We start from the raw sequence: 14,100 nt of genomic DNA, 5'->3' as shown, positions 1-14,100 counted from the left end.
AACATTTACTTAAGCCTTCATCCAATACATTTAAAAGTTGTTTGCTCTGATTCTGTACCAAAAAGATCACCACAATTTTGGTTCCTAGCATTATATTATTCACCTCTTGAAGAACTGATGTGTTGATTAATTAATATGCTACTTTCTTAGCATTCTCATTCACAGACTGCAATGCCTCCAGAGCCCTGGAGAAAAGGGAAGAAAACTAATTGAGGCAGAGATTGTGCAGTTAGGGCTCAGTTACCATTGATGAGAAATGAACTATAAAAACAGTACATAATGGAAGTTGGCAACACAATTCAACTTGGAAGGGAAAAGTAGCTGCTTCATTTTCCGGGCCCACATAGAGGAGCTCTTCCACCAGGCCTTTATCTTCCACCTGTTTTTGCTTCCCCTTAATTGTTGCTATCTTTGCTTACCCACAACCCGAATCAAGCACTCCTCGACTGCCCAGAGAACAGAAGTCGAAGCTCCCGCCAAGCGCCCAGGGTTTAAACTTCCTCCCCACTGTTACATATTAAGTTAAGTTGATTGGAGTATTGGGATTGGGTGTTGTAAGCACAACGTTCATTGGTTAACAACTGACAGCCGGCTGTATATAAAGAGCTGTCAAGCGCGGGTTCCTGCTCTCTCTGTCATGTTTGTATTAATAAAGGTTCAGTTAGTTTAAACTCCGTCTCCGTCCTGTCAGCCGGCACTGAGAACAAAACAGTGGCGACGAGGATGGGATATAGGAAGTATAACCTCCAGAATTAATCGGAATCGGGTTACAGTGCCGAAGAAAAAAAAAATTGAGTAAGGGCGATAGCGGAGCAGTGAGGAGAGATGGCGTCGCCTCAGAATTTCGCTCCATTCAACGCTACTGTGGAGTCGTGGGAAGCGTTTGTTACTCGGTTCGATTGTTTTTTGATCGCTAACGACTACCGTGAGTTGTCAAGTGAGAGAAAACGGGCGTACTTCCTAAGTCTGTGTGGGCCAGAAATGTTTGAAACAGCGATGACGTTAATGGCCCCGTTGTCTGTACACGCTGGCACCTGGGAGGACTTCCTGAATAAGTTAAAAAATCATTATGCTCCCGCGCCGTCCCGTATAGCTCGCCGGCAGCATTTCTACCACCGAGACCAGGCTGAGGGCGAGTCAATAAGCCAATATGTGGCGGCACTTAGAAAAGCAGCGAGGCACTGTCAATTTACCAATTTAGATGATTATTTACTAGACAGACTAGTCAGCGGAGTGAGGGACGAGAACCTAAAGCGTCGGTTAATAGCCAAGCCTGACTTATCTTTCCAGGATGCCCTAGATGAAGCGTGCGCTGCTGAATTAGCCGTTCTATCACTGGCTGATTTACCTAGGGGGCAGTGCTCAAATAAGGCAACAGGCGAGCAAATTCATCAAAACGTGACTGAGTTCAGTGATGAAGACATCCCTGGGATAGAGAGTAACGTCGCTCGCATCAAGACTTCTCCGCGGCCCGGGAGACAAGATACACTAGCACAGGGGAGATGCCGGAGTTGCGGAGGGGGTCATCAGCGAGTCAATTGCCGTTTTAAAGAGGCAACGTGCTATCGATGTGGGCGCCGTGGCCACATCGCGCGAATATGTCAGTCCCCGACGCTGAAGGAGAAAACTCCGCCCCCTCAAGAACAATATCGTGGTCCGCGCAGACAGGAGGCGGGAAGGAACCCGAGAGCGAATTGGGGGCGTGAGTCTGCAGGAGTAAATGGGGTGTATCAAACGCAGCGAAAGACCGCATCACCAAATAGGCAACCGAAAATTACTGTGGGACTCGCCATCGAGGGACGACAGTGTGAGATGGAGGTGGACACAGGGTCAGCACACTCCCTCATTGCTTGGAGTACAATTAAGCGATTAGTGCCCCACATCTCTCGGCGTAGTTTGGACCCTTGTAACCTGCAACTCCGTGATTATCAAGGGAACCCCATCAGAGTGCTGGGATGTGGGCTGTTCAGAATAAAATTTAAGACATTTTCAGGATGCCTGCCGCTAATTATAGTTGAGGCTCCATTACCAAGCTTATTGGGCTTAAATTGGTTCCAGGCATTGGGAATTACTATTCAGGGGGTACACGCCATCCAGTCCTCCGAATTGGAATTGCTAATTAAAGAATTTCCTGATGTCTTTGATGGAAGGTTAGGTTGTTATAATGGGCCCCCAGTATCCTTCAGCCTAGATCCTGGCGTGACCCCGAGACGATTGAAACCACGCCGGGTGCCCTTTGCACTGAGGGCACGAGTGGATGCGGAACTGGATAAACTGATTTCTCAAGGGGTGTTAGAGCCAGTTGAATTCGCACGCTGGGAAACCCCTATTGTAACTCCTATTAAGGCGGATGGATCGGTCCGTATTTGCGCTGACTACCGGGCTACGCTGAATAAGGCCCTATTAGGTAATGCTTACCCCGTTCCTGTCGTTCAGCATCTGCTACATTCATTGGGGCAAGGGTCGATATTTGCAAAGCTGGACCTGGCCCAAGCCTACCAGCAACTTAAAGTGGATGACCTGACGGCGGAGGCACAGACAATAGTGACCCATAGGGGGGCATTCCGATGTCGCCGGTTGCAGTTCGGGGTCAGTGTTGCCCCGGGGATCTTCCAGAGCATGATGGAACGTTTGCTGCATGGACTCCCCGGGGTTATTCCTTATTTTGATGACGTTCTCGTCTCAGCTTCTTCGACTTCACAGCTATTGGAGCGGACGCGGCAGGTTCTTCGGAAGCTAGCTGCTGCAGGTCTGAAGGTTAACAAGACCAAATGCCAAGTCGCGGTGCGCCAGGTGGAATTCCTAGGATTCCTGGTGGATAGTTCGGGAATCCATCCGACGGCAGCTAAAACATCGGCCATTATGGACGCTCCTCCTCCTAAGTGTAAGGCTGATCTCCAATCTTTCCTGGGACTACTTAACTTTTATGCTGTTTTTATTCCGCATAAGGCGTCTGTTGCTGAGCCCCTTCACCGGCTGTTAAACCGTGACGTTCGTTGGCATTGGGGTGCTCGAGAGGCTAAAGCATTTTTGGCTGTCAAACATCTCCTGACCTCCAACTCGGTTCTCACCCAATTTTCTACACACCTGCCGGTAACCTTAGCATGTGATGCCTCCCCGTACGGGGTGGGAGCGGTGCTCAGCCATGTCCTACCTTCTGGCCGTGAGTTGCCCATTGCCTATTATTCTAAGACCTTGGCACCAGCAGAGCGTAATTATTCGCAATTAGATAAAGAGGCTCTCGCCTTGGTGGCCGGGGTCAAACGGTTCCACCATTACCTCTATGGCCGTCCCTTCGTATTATACACTGATCATAAGCCTTTGTTAGGCATATTGGCAGGCGATCGCCCTGCTCCTCAAATTCTGTCCCCCCGCATGACCCGTTACTCTGTTTTCCTCGCTGCATACGAATATCGACTGGTTCACCGGCCTGGAAAGGATCTCGCTCACGCTGACGCATTGAGCCGATGCCCCAGCCCTGACTGGCTAGAGGACCCTGTCCCTGTGTCCTCTGTGTTCCTGTTGGAGGCCGCGCCATTGTTGATCACCGCATCGGACGTCGCCCGGTTCTCCGCGAAAGATACTACCCTGCAACAGGTGTTGGACTGGATGGCCAGAGGTTGGCCACCAGGGCCCTTCGCTCCAGAATTCCAGCCATTTGCCAGCCGCCGCCTCGAACTTTCTACTCAAGCGGGGTGCCTTCTGTGGGGTCACCGGGTGGTTATTCCACCCCCCCTTCGTTCCTCATTGTTGGAGAAATTGCATCGGGGTCACCCGGGGGTGGTCAGGATGAAGGCGTTAGGTCGTTGCTATATGTGGTGGCCTTTGATGGACCGGGACATCACTGACTGGGTTGCACAGTGTTCTCAGTGTCAGGAGAACATGTCAATGCCGCCTAGAGACCCCCCAGGGGAGTGGGAATCGCCTGGGGCCCCATGGTCGAGGTTGCATATTGACCTCGCTGGTCCATTGAAGGGTCAGTCTTTCCTGGTCCTAGCTGATGCGTTTTCAAAATGGGTTGAAGTCGTCCCATTACGGTCGACTACAGCAGAGGCTGTCATTAAGGTTTTACGTTCACTATTTGTAACACATGGATTGCCTGACTGCATCGTGTCGGATAACGGTCCGCAATTTACTGCGGCCGAATTCGAGGGTTTTTTAGCCCACAGGGGCATACGGCATTGTTTGGTATCGCCGTTTCATCCTTCCAGCAATGGTTGTGCGGAACGCGCTGTGCGATCTGCAAAAGACGCACTGAAAAAGATAGGGCATGGGACGTGGGCTGAGCGGGTGGAGGAGTTCTTATTAGCTCAACATACCACGCCCTGTCAACTAACTAACAGGAGCCCGGCCGAACTTTTAATGGGCCGGAAGCTCCGCACAACCTTAGATCGTTTGCACCCCACGTACGGACATGCCAAGCCGTTTGATGCCATGAGACAATACAGGTCATTTGTTATAGGGGATCACGTATACGTCAGGAACTATGGGGGAATGCCCTTATGGTTGCCAGGGAAGGTTGTTGGGGTTGCCGGTCCTTGCTCCTACCATATTGAGATAGATCAGGGAAAAATTTGGAAGCGTCACAAGGATCAGTTGAGGGCTCGGAGAAGTGGGGCCAAAGGTGGGGGTGTGGCCGCCGAGCCAAACTCGCAGGAAGTTAGATACGAGAAGGAACACCCGGTGCTGCCACAGGCAAACACGCCGACCACCCATGGGGGAGAGGGTGAGGAGGAGAACTTACCTTTGCCGGATACGGGAAGCAGTACAGTAGACGTAGGGGGCTCGTTTAGCCCGCAGCCCAGAGTTGAGATACAACGGGAGTTGAGTTCAAATCCACCGCCGGAGGGGGTCGGAGGGGTGGAGCCCAGGCGTTCAGGGAGGATACGGCGAAGACCAGCTTACCTGGGCGATTACGCATGCGCCTGACGTCGGCGCATGCTCAGATAGGTGGAAAGGGGTGTTACATATTAAGTTAAGTTGATTGGAGTATTGGGATTGGGTGTTGTAAGCACAACGTTCATTGGTTAACAACTGACAGCCGGCTGTATATAAAGAGCTGTCAAGTGCGGGTTCCTGCTCTCTCTGTCATGTTTGTATTAATAAAGGTTCAGTTAGTTTAAACTCCGTCTCCGTCCTGTCAGCCGGCACTGAGAACAAAACACCCACGATGCCCAGACAGAGGCTTCTAGCCGAGGTCCGTTTATTCACGTTACCGGTTCTTGGGCTTCGTTGGCAAAGAAGTGGCTGTTTAGATCTTTGCTACTATGGCAACTAGAGAACTTCGTCTCTGATCATCATGGGACTTGTAGGGCAAAGTTGAATGGAAGGAAAAGGTAAAATGGCAGATGTTAGGGAGGTGTTTTCATCATTCCATCATCTCCAGTTTCCTTCACACTCCTCATTCCATAAATTATGTTTTTCTACTGAGCAAAACACTCCTCAATCTGGGGCTATGAAAGAGGACGAGCTCCTTTTCCCTGATTTAATAAAAAAACAAACAGAAGTAAACCCACAATTTTTAAAGGATTTTAGAAATATTATATTTTGCGCTGGGAAATATCTGTCCTATCAGGCAAGCCAAAGCAAAGTATGTAAAGATATGCATGCTTATGTTAGTGTAGGTTCCACCCAATACAATGAAATTTGTTCTGGGGTAAATTTATGAAAGGTATAAATTTATACAGGATAGAAAGAATAGTAAAATATATGTTAAAGGAACACTTAATTGGGCAATCTACGATCAAAAAATAGAGTTTTTCACGTTTTTCACGTTTTAGAACTTTTAATCTGGCAAGGTGACAGAGCAATAAATTCTGCCTCTGCCATAGATATGGCTACAGTTATTTGTTTTCTGGACTTCTGACCAATTAAAGTACCTCCAAACAATAGCACAATCCCAGAATTAGATTTTCTGGTTTTTACATCATTGGCATAATCACTGTCAAATAACATTGTAATTTCAATTCTTCAGAGACCTGTATTTGAAGAGCCGAGTTCACAGTTCCCTTCAAATACCTGAGAACTCTTTTTATACCCATGCAGTGCAATTGCATTGGAGCAGCAGTAAAGTGACTTAAGATGCTTACTGTACAAGCTATGTCGGGTCTGGACCACTGTGACAGATATAACAAGCTCCCTATTTCAGACGGAGATATCTCTTGATCACAGGCTTCACTTTTGTCCTCGCCCAAATTTCATTAGCAGAACACCTGTCAGGTGGTTCCATCACTCTGACCTGCGTGGCATTGACTGCTCTTGTGTTTCAACCCGCTCTTGCTTCATATCCGAGTCATCATCTTCTCCTGACTCCTTTTCTTGCTCTCTTTTAGTTTCTCCTCCCTGAACACTTACACTATCACTAAGTGAGTTACCGTCACTAAGGGGATCATTCCAAAAACTTGCATCAATTCTTTTCCAATTTTGCTCTGCAATGCTAGCAGACCTGGAAATGACTATTCTTTTGCTCCCATCGCTAAATCAATAGCTCTTTGAGCCAGGCTCATAGCCTGTAAACCTGAGCTTTCTAGCCTTTGGTTGACCTTTTCTCCTGATTGCTTTTGGAATATGAACCCATGCATTGCTTCCAAAAACCCTTAAGTGTGCCAGAGATGGCTTTCTCCCATATAGAACAGCATATGGAATATCATTAATTGAGGAACTCCACAGCCAATTGATTAAATAATTATCGGTCTCCGAGAACATGGCTTCTCCCCAATATGACCTCCTCAGACCATAATCCTCCAGCAGTGAGTCCTTCATTGTTTGTAACACACCGTTCTGTCTCTCAATCACACCATTCTCAGCTGCTGGGTACAGATTTCTATGACTGTGTTTTATTCCTAACTGTCCCAACCATTGTTGAAAACCTGTTGACATGCATTCTGAACCTCTTTCAGTTTGCAGCTGAAATACCTGTTATTTATACCTTCTTTCTACGAAGCTTACCCATTGCTTAAATTTCTGTAGCACCTGTATTTTACTCTTTAATAAATAGCAGAAACAAAATCTGCTGTAGTCATCTACAATGACCAGCACATACTTTGCTCCTCCCAAACTGGCTTGCATTGGCCCCACCAACTCTGCATGTAAACAGTCTTTCTTCAAATGAGTCTTATCATCACAGATGAGACACCGCTGTACTGTTGCTTTCTTGATAGAAAATCTTTGCTGGACTGTAATCTGGTCTCATCTGTTACTCTGGTCTCTGCAGACATGTCTCTACAGACATGCTGTCTGCTGCTGCTCTCTCTCTGCTCCTTGGGCCTCCACCTCAGGAATTTCTCCTCATGGCTTTTTATAAAATGCTGTTTGTTTTCTTCTGAAATCAAACAGGCTGTAAGAGCTTCCATTCTGAAGTCCTGTTCTGCTTTGCACTCAAAAACAGCTGAAACAAGGTCCCATGTTCCATCAAGACTATTTAACACCAACAGTACCTTCTGAGATTCAGGGATCTGCATGCCACAGTGTACCAACTCAATAAATAAAGTTTGTATATGCAGCAAATGCCTTTCCGCACTCTCTCGTGGTTGCAAATGGGTGCTGTATAATTGTCTCGATAATTGCACAATATTGCATGCTGATGCACTTACTTCTGAATTTCAGACAAACCTCCTTTGCAGTTTTTAAATTAGCTACATTCAGGAATTATTCATCTTCTAAACTTAAGATGATGGAGGCCAGTGCCTTATCGTGCTGCCTTTGATCTGCTGCTGCTAATGGCCCCTGGGGTGATTTACCAACAATATCCCAGAGCTCCTCAACCTTCAGGAAGCATTCCATTTTTGCAGCCCAAATGATATAATTCTTCTGTCCCAGTTGAGGCAGAGAGCTCTCCTTGAATTCAACAGCCATCCTGCAAGCCTTCTCTGCCTTGTTCTTTTTACTTTTTTTACCACAGGCAGTCCTTCGGCTTAATTGCAGTTCAGTCTTACTGTGTCTGGTTGCTCTGGGCCCATAACCTGTTTGAATTTGCAGCAATCCAACTAGCACACCAGTAAACAATTTAGCAGGATTCAATTATATAAGAAACTTCTTTCTATACAATACCATACAGCAGAAACCAGAACCAGAACTCAGTATGCAGAAGTACAGAATCAATAATCACAAAAGCTATATTATACAGAGGTGAATCTCTAGGGAATACTTGCGGAAGACTGGGTGTCGCAGATTGGGAGGGTAGTAACTTATGGGATAATTGACCTTCTATTTAGCTTCTTTCTAGAAAAGGATTTCTTGATCCATAGCACAGAGGAATAGCATGGAATAGGGTCAATTAGATATCCAATATTACACCAAAGTCACCTATTGACTTTGAAGGCTAATTTTTGTTTTATTCAAATGCCCTCAAACCTTGTTGTAAGTTTGGGCACATTTCTGCCTATGGAGGGCATCCTTTTTTGCTGGGAGTTTTTTTCTAGATGCATCTTATTTCTTAGTCACTAGGATGACTCAGGAAGAACTATACTTCTTGTGTATATCGCAAGTCCCCCCACATAATGATCATTTTTGTTGGACATGCATATTGACATTGGACTTTTAACATCTCTGCTGCATTAAAAAAAAACCAAACAGAACAGCTCCGAAGGATGGTTAATTTCGGACGTTTGGGCCTGCTGCTTATACAGTGCTACCTCATACATGGTAATTGCCTAGTTTGAGGTTGTTCAATTGCCATTGCCCTTCTCCTTATTTCTCCATTGCTTGCATTCTATGCCCATACTATTGTTAATGCCATTAGGATACGACCAAGTGAAGTCTCCTCTGGGTCTTTAATTGTTATTTGGAATCTCATGGCCCTAGATTTTTATGGGCCCGTTTAGAAGGTGTTTCTGCACTAAATACTTCTAGTCGTTATGTCAATTACCAGAGTTCATTGTTTATAAAAATGTTCAGAAAGTTCACAAAATAGAGTTTTATGTGCTGCTTATTTCAATAGTAACGACAGAAATTACTAATATCTCCTAGTTCTCATACCATCCAAAATCTATTATCTATCCTAGCTCTAATACTAATATCTAATATCTACTATCTAATATCTCCTAGTTCTCATACTATCTAAAATCTATTATCTAATATATCCTAGCTCTAATACTAATATCTATTATCTAATATATCCTAGTTCTAATATTAATATCTACTATCTAATATTGCTTAGTTCTAATACTAACTCATATCTACTTCTAATATTGCCTAATTTTAATAATAATCTAACATCATTTACTTCTAATGCTAACATTAACTATCTAACATCGCTTAGTTCTAAACGATCTAATATCTACGATCAAATATATCCTACTTCTAACGCTAATATCTACTACCTAATATGTCCTAGTCCTAATACTATCTGATATCTATTAGTTCTATGAGCTTGACTGGAATCAAATAATGCAAGCCATCATTTGGTATTTAAAATGCAGTTTGGCCCAAACAATTTTTCCAAACGAAGCCTTTTTTTCCCAGGTGGTATCTTGTGACTGTTTTCTTCACCGGGAGTTGAAGAAGTGTCTTTTTGTCTTTCCTTTGGAAATCTGGCAAATGCGGGCTCATAATTAGTGACAGAATCTTCTATAAAGTTGGTTATTTCACCCTGTTGCCTGTTCCTTGGTCTTCTGCTGCATGTTATTTTGGGGTTGATTAAGGGACCTGTTGAAGGATAAACCTGATGTAAATTTTCACACATATTCCTCACAAAACGAACAATTGCATTGCATTCAGAGTTACGATATTCGTCCCAAAATATTTATAACCCAGTTCCAGAGTTCTGATGCTGTCCCGTTCCCCCCCCCCCCACTGTCACATGAACCTCTTTATGGCGAATTGTTGTGTTTTGTTGCTTGTAACTAGCTTTTTAAGCCAGTTTCTGGCAAAAGTGGCCATAAAATTCATTGCCTTGCTTCACAACCACAATGTTTCCTTAAAGATCTTTTTAATCTTAATAATCATTTGCTTTACATTGAGACATTCGTTTAATAAACAGCACAAAAAAAGTTTTAAAATCAGGTTGATCATGTGGGTGCCTTGATTTACTACCATCATAACTTATGATGAAAATTCTGAGCTCCATTACAGTCATAATTTGAGGATTGTGTATATTGGATAGGAACAGCATGATAGGAAGATGTTAGATAATCCCTTCAGTGGCAAATGCAAGGGGATTATTTCATACTGCACGGGACAAGGCAATGATAAATCACTCCTGTATTTCATTCATAAATTCAGAGTTGAAGGAAGGGGTTAGAAATACACTCTCCTCACTAATTCAACTCTTCTCCCCTTATCTCTCCCATCTAGAGAGAAGGATGAAAATGATCCTGTTTAATCAGCACTAATGACTACTAATTAAAGAGTTCACAAAATGTAGTATTGCCATTTTTAAAAGAGAAAATAGAGCAAGGATTTGAAATATTTTTTGACATCAATGAATTATATTTTTATTATTATAGTATGAAACAAACTCTGTTCTACCTTTTGGAGAAGAACGTGAATCGGCTTTCTCTGGCTGACCTTTGCGCATCCGGTGTGCATAAATATTTGTAATGCTTATTTCTCTTTCTCTTTCCTAAAGAAATGCATTATTAAATTTATGTTGATAATATAGTTTATTGTATTAATGTATGTTCTTCAGAGATCATATGTTTAGTTAGGAGACACTTTTCAAGTACTATCTGTTCCTAGAAATGTTAGTGTGCAAAAGGCCTAACATACATTAATACATTTATCCAATCTACAGTTTATATAGTTAGAGGCTGAAAGAAAAACCCAGAGAAAAAAATAGGCTTATGTCAAATCAGCATTTAGTGAATAGCATCTTGGATTCCTTCTGTGGTAAGAAAAATATGATTTAAGCATCTAAATACCTTAAGTTTGAGCTTCAGCGACTCGATTTCTACGTGCAAATTTGCTGTCATCGACTGAGCTTCAATAGTCTTCTTTTTCTCAACTGCTAACTGGTGTCTAAAAGAAGCAGTACTCAATGACAGCTGCTTTTCCAAATCCTAAACACATTAGAAATAAACCATCAATAAGATTATTCAAGATTTGCAATCATACAATATTGAATTAGAAATTAGAGGAAGGCAACTGAAATTTTATCAAATGTTTCCAGAAAGATGATAATGCTCACAATCTGTTATGCAGATTAAGGAGAAAAGAAATAGAGATCCAGTTACAATATATACTTTTAATTTCTTTTTATTGGTGGAAGAAATAGCCTTCTCCAATCCTTAAATCAAGGTCAGTATGGTCGAGAAATAGAATAAAAGAACATTAGATTTTATATATTGCAATACTTAGCAAAAGAGTATTATTTATTTAATATACCAACATTACAAGCTATACTGTAAGGGAGGGGGAGATGGTGGAGGAGGAGGAGACAAGACTAACATTTTGTTCATTTCAATTAAAATAAACCATAATATGCTTCATTTTTGCCTTGGTATGATGCCAAGTAAGGTAGGTTTAGCTAATATACAGGTTTAAATGTGCTGGTTGGCTCATGTCATCAGAGATGGACTTTTTCTTCTGATTAGTTAAAGCAAGAGTCATTCTTTCCAAAATCTCAATTTTCTATACAACTGAGCCAAATATGCAAAAATGGAAGGAAGTGTGAAGAGCAAGAAGTTTTGCACCACATCCACTCAAAACATCCAGGTAGTGTTTTGCAACATTCATCTCTGATCGTGTGGTGAAAATAAGATTCATAAGTAATTAGCTTAGCTAGCTTGCCCATACCACTTTTAATACATAATTCCACCTGTCTAACTATAATCTTCTCCTGGTTTTCCTACATTCCTCTTTTCCAATAATGTCTTTTTTATATCTAGAGATTTTAATTTCATTGATTGATTTAAAAAATATCCCATTCTGCTCACAGAGCGATGCTATGCAGTTCTAAGCAATGTATGTTGCATGTTACCTGAGTTTTCTTATCCCTAGCTTCCAATTTTTGGGTAAGTGATCTTAATTTGCGCTGAAGTTCTTCTCTCTCTTCAAGTTTTTTGTCTATGCAAAGTTTCTGTAGTGCCCGCAAGGCATCCGTGGTTTTTAAGAGTTGTGCCTCAACGTTTCTTAGCTTCTGGGAAGCCCTGCGTTCGTCTTCCTGAGATTTCCTGAGAAGTACTCTCAGAGTCTGCACTTCATTGGCCTGCGTGGCCAAAAGATCAGGCAGCTTAATTTCAGCATTTTCATATTTTGTGATTGCTTTTAACTGTTGAGACTGAAGATGCTTCAACATTTTATTTTCTGTAATAAAGGTCTCCAATCTATTCTGCAAAACAGCCATTTGGTTTTTCAGTTCTTTAATTTGATGGTCTCTTGCTGACAAGAGACGGCAAGTCATGTTATTTTTCTCCTGGGCATTGACTATATGGTCAGTAATATATGAGCTCTTTTGCTGAGGTTTCTTTTTAGGCAACATTTTACCTCCTGCATTAAAAGAAATATCAAGATGGCATATAAGATTGAGCAAAGTAAGAATCAGATCATTTTACATAAGCTTCAGAGCCAAATGCTCAAGTATGTATTCACGGCATAGATTCACTTCCTGTTATGTAATATCTTGAGTCAATCTCTGTTACAACTATTGGTTGATTGACCTATTGTGAAAAATCATACCTGAACTCTCATAATATTAGCTTCCGTAAGACATAACTGCTATACTCACATAATATGCTAAGACAGTATTTAGAGAGCTTTAAGATGCATTGACTTCAACTCCTAGAATTCCTCAGCCAAACAGGCCTAAAGCAGGATTGCTAGCCCAGCAGCCTAACTACTATACCAAACTGCCTAGACAGACAGATGGATAGATATACATATGCATGCGTACATACCATATCCAAATAATGATAAAATAATGAATGTAATAGACTGAAAAGAATGGAAGTGTGAGCATTAAAATTTGCCAATTTTTTTTTCTTTTCTTTTCTTTTCTTTTCTTTTCTTTCTTTTTTTTTTTTTTTTTGTTAATACTGGAACCTATTCCCTGGCCCTTGGCTTATTTATTGAAACCATGTGACACCGACATCTGTATGACCATGATAACTGGTGAACTACATCCATCGCTACAAGCCCATTACCTCGATAGAGGAATTACTGACAGGGTGTGGAAAGCAGTACATTAATATAATAATCAACTGCATACAATTTAAACATTTTATCAACATTCAAATGCTTTCCAAAATGATAGTATAGTCTCTACAGTATAGAAGTGTCAGGGTAGCTAAGCAAAAGTGGAGTTATTGGACAACTGCTTGGTTTTTAGGAAAGGCTTAACTGCCATTAGCTTGGCTGAAATCTGCCAACCACAGCGAATGCAGTAGTGTTCAAAGTGAGCAACTGCCTTCTTACCTTTTGTATGGACATCATTTTTCTTTTTCTTTTCTGGTAAATTCCGCTCTTTAGTTTTTGGTGTTTCGGGCAATGGGATGATGTAGCTGCCACTCTCTTCACTTATGGAGGTTTCAGAGGCATCCGAGTGAAAATCTTCATGATAGTAGTTTAGAGACGTTCAACAGATGTTCTCTTCTGAACAAATGCTGTTCTTGCTGCCATTGACAGCTGTTCTTGAAGCATTATCATGAAAGTCATTAGAGTAGGTAAACAGAGCACTTCCAGACTTGCTGGAATGTTTGCTACAGCTACTGTCTTGACTGTTGGTGCTCTTTCTAAGCCTACCTGGAGAATCGTTTGAGCTTCCTCTTTTTCTGCATTGCCGAGACGTTTTATCCTCTTGGACAATATGATGAAGGGCTGTATGATCAGAAGCCATCATTCCACCAATGGCAGGGAAGTCTATCAATTATACTTTATTTCCGAAAGGAAATGGCACTCTAGTCAGAAAAAGAAACAATGTATGATGTAAACATTTACTTAAGCCTTCATCCAATACATTTAAAAGTTGTTTGCTCTGATTCTGTACCAAAAAGATCACCACAATTTTGGTTCCTAGCATTATATTATTCACCTCTTGAAGAACTGATGTGTTGATTAATTAATATGCTACTTTCTTAGCATTCTCATTCACAGACTGCAATGCCTCCAGAGCCCTGGAGAAAAGGGAAGAAAACTAATTGAGGCAGAGATTGTGCAGTTAGGGCT

The 14,100-nt window shown here is 42.3% G+C and overlaps 1 pseudogene; it reads right to left on the bottom strand.

The window, feature by feature from the left end:
- Positions 1–9,397: 9,397 nt before the first annotated feature.
- LOC139316768 (lebercilin-like protein) lies at positions 9,398–13,771 on the bottom strand (annotated as a pseudogene).
- Positions 13,772–14,100: the final 329 nt, after the last annotated feature.

The sequence above is a fragment of the Pituophis catenifer genome, unplaced genomic scaffold (genome assembly GCF_029215685.1).
Source record: "Pituophis catenifer annectens isolate HBS135680 unplaced genomic scaffold, rPitCat1.0.hap2 SCAF_4, whole genome shotgun sequence".
NCBI lineage: Eukaryota > Metazoa > Chordata > Lepidosauria > Squamata > Colubridae > Pituophis > Pituophis catenifer.
The sequence above is the reverse complement of the archived record's forward strand: the minus strand, read 5'-3'. Positions and strand labels throughout refer to the sequence as shown.